Here is a 3,498-nt window from a genome sequence, read left to right on the forward strand (position 1 = left end):
GATGTGATCCTAAGGTTACCAAAAAGGATCCCCTCAACACCTCGGCTGCTCCTAGAAATTCTGTCCAGAAAAGTTATGAACAGAATCGGTGACAAAGGACAACCTTGGTGGAGTCCAACGCTCACTGGAAACAAGTCTGACTTACTACCAGCAATGTGGACCAAGCTCTGGCACCGGTCCTACAGGGACCTAACAGCCCGTATCAATGGGCCTGGTACCCCATACTCCTGCAGTACCCCCCACAGGAGTCCCTGAGGGACACCTCTGCTTCCTCATGGGAAGACGTGTCAGTAGGATTGAGGAGGTCTTTGAACTATTCTGTCCACCAACCCACAATGCCAGGGTCAAGGTCAGCAGTGCACCATCCCCACCATGAACAGTGTGGGTGGTGAACCACTCCCCCCCCGAGACACTGGATGGTGGACCAGAATCACCTTGAAGCCGTACGGAAGTCTTTTTCCATGGTCTCTCTGAACTCCTCCCATACGTGAGTTTTTACCTCAGCGACCACATGAGCCTCAATCCACTTGGACTGCTGGTAACTATCAGCTGCTTCTATAGTCCCTCAGGCCACAAAGACCTGATAGAACTCCTCCTTCAGCCTGACAGCATTCCTCACCACCGGTGTCCACCAGCAGGTTCAAGGGTTGCTGCCACAACAGGCACCGACAACCTTACAGCCCCAGATCAGGTAAGCCGCCTCGACAATGGAGGTACAGAACATGGCCCACTGAGACTCGATGTCCCCCACCTCCTCTGGAACGTGTTCAAAGTTCTCCTGGAGGTGTGAGATGAAGCTCTGTCTGACAGAGTCCAGTCCTGTCACTCATGAGTCCACGCTGCTGTCTGCATCACACTGCAGGAGGTGACAGAGCACACTAACATGAGCTGCAAACTGAAGCTGGATCTTTCAGATTGTTTTCATGACAGGAGTTGAGACAGCCAATAGGATGAGAGCGTTTGTGCAGAATCAGTCAGTTTGTTGTGTTTGTTTGTGAAATCCTGCAGCTGAAGGTTGTTTGTCCCTCACACTGGACTGTTTTTCTGTCGCTGCCAAGAAGAGACGAGACAAAGAGGAGAAATGTGCTCTTCAGCAATCTGAATGGAAACAAAGGAGGAGGAGGAGAAACACGACAGTCAGGGGACAGACTCCACTCGAGCCGGCTCCATCTTCAGCCAGAACTGCACTTCAAAGCCTCCTTTCTTCCTGTGCATCATCAGAGCAGCAGCTGCAGCTCTGCAGACCAACAACAACAAGAAACACCAAGTGAAGCCAGCCGGCTGCACGTGAAACTGCACAACACAGAGCTCTGACTTATCTGACACCAAACATGTGTTTGTGTTGGAGCCAGTAGAGTTTCTCAGAACCAAGTGTTTGTGCAGCGAAACGAATGCAGATCAGCTGCAAACAGGCGGAGCTGGACTCTGCTCTGCAGGAGGAAAACTGCCTCTTTCTGATAACTTTAACTGATGCTGAGAAACAAACTGATGATGTCACTGATGACATCATCATAACCAAAATTATAAAATTTGAAATTGCTAAAAAACTATAAAAATTTAAGAAACCAAAAGTCATATCTGGGATGTCCTGAAGGAGCTGAACATTTAGATATATGAAAGGTTTCAGCAGCATAAAAACTGTGGAAGGAGAAGCTGTCTATATAACGTACAGAAGAAACTGGAATAATAAAGAATAAAGAGAAACATGAAAACATTGTGTTAATGCAGGAGACATTCACACAATAATCTGGTGAAGCAGAGGACAGACTCACACAAAAACTACACACATTTCAACACGGGTGTAAAAATACCCCCATCAGCTTCACACAAACAACACAACTTTTTATCATCAAACTTTTGTTTTGAAGGATTTCTTTCTTTAAAACGTTAAAGCAGCAACAACTAAAGCAGTTTATCCCCTGAAGCAGAAAGAGTTCAAGCTTTGCCTTCAGGTCCAGATGAGTCCTTCCTGTAAACTGACAGGGAGTTGGAGCGAGGTGGGAACACAGCAGCACCACAATGGCTCCAAACAGCATCTATTAAAGTGGTGGAAATGAAATTTGGAAAGGAAGAAAAGGAGGCAGAGATGGATGGAGGGGGTGTAAATCCTTCAAGTGGAGGAAAGCAGGAGAGAAAAGAGGTGTTTGAAGAGGAGGAGGGAGGAGGGAGGCAGGCTGGACTTTAATGCCACAACATGAAGAGATCAGCGCGCCGCTCGCTGCTTTCACAGACAGATGATCCTGTAAATCCTCCCTGGGCTGCAGGAGAATCATTACAGCAGGAGGGGGGCACCGCTCGGCCTCCTCTAACAAGCAGCACCATGACGGAGCTGCATGAAAGGAGGCCTCCAGAGGGAGAAAACACACAATCCTTCAGCAGCCGTCTGTTCACACACCAAACCCGTGGTTTTATCAGAACCACCTGAGACTGACCCGGTAAGAAGAACCAGAACAGCTCAGACCTGTAGTCTGATGTGTGATCTCTCTCTGAATATTTAGGTAGCTACCAAAATATTTAGGTCACAGGTTAAATATTTATCTTGTTAACTAAATATTTAATTTGTAAGTTAAATATTTAGTTTATAAACTATGACATTTATAAATGTATGAATCATATGGTGAAAAACTGACTTTGAAACATAAATCTGTTCTTTCTTTCTTATAAAAGCCTAAATAAAACAAAATATTGGTGATAATTTCTGGCTGTAACTTTACAAAGAGCAGCCCACAGGAAACCCTGAGCTGGGACTAAATCTAAATGTTTCAGTGTTTGTGTCTTCAGTCCTGTGAGGAGACCACCTGTCAGAGGGTCCGCTGGTTTAACTCAGCTTCTGAATGTTTGTGTGGGATCAGAGCTTCGTTTGTTTCCTTCCTGCAGAAACAGGCAGCCTTTTCCTCGGCTCCTGCTCTTTAAATCCTTCATGGAAAGAACGAGACCTTCAATGTAAATGAAGAAAATATTTTGTAAAGGTAGCGTGACGAAAAGCCTGTCAAGGTTCCTTTGCCTCAGTAAAAGCAGCAGCTTCCAGAGGAACACTGTCAGAATATAATACAAATATGAGACGAAGCCAAACTTCAGCTGCTCCAACATGTGCTGCTTCATCATTCCCTGCATCGATCGGAGCGCTCAGCCTCATCACAGTCCAGCTGCAGTGAGTCTGTCTGCAGGACACGCGCAGCGTCGATAAGCAACAATCTGCTTAAGGTGGAAGTCAATAATTCACATTATTAAAAGCCAACAAACATGGCTCCTTTAGCTGTACGTATTGATGCTTTTCACAATAAGACTAATGAAGATGTACGAGCCAGCTGACCTTCGGCTGCTGCTGACCAGAAACGGTCAGGAGTTTACACTTTTCTCTGAACGATGAAACATTTCCAGCTGTCAGCTCACTTCCTGCTGCTAATTAACCGAACATTTACCTCTGATGTTCTTCCTGCTGCAGCAGCTCCAACGCTGCTGTCAGACCAGCTGCTACACAACTGTGCAGTGGTGCCT

Source organism: Austrofundulus limnaeus, unplaced genomic scaffold (assembly GCF_001266775.1).
Source record: "Austrofundulus limnaeus strain Quisiro unplaced genomic scaffold, Austrofundulus_limnaeus-1.0 Scaffold907, whole genome shotgun sequence".
NCBI classification, from domain to species: Eukaryota; Metazoa; Chordata; class Actinopteri; order Cyprinodontiformes; family Rivulidae; genus Austrofundulus; species Austrofundulus limnaeus.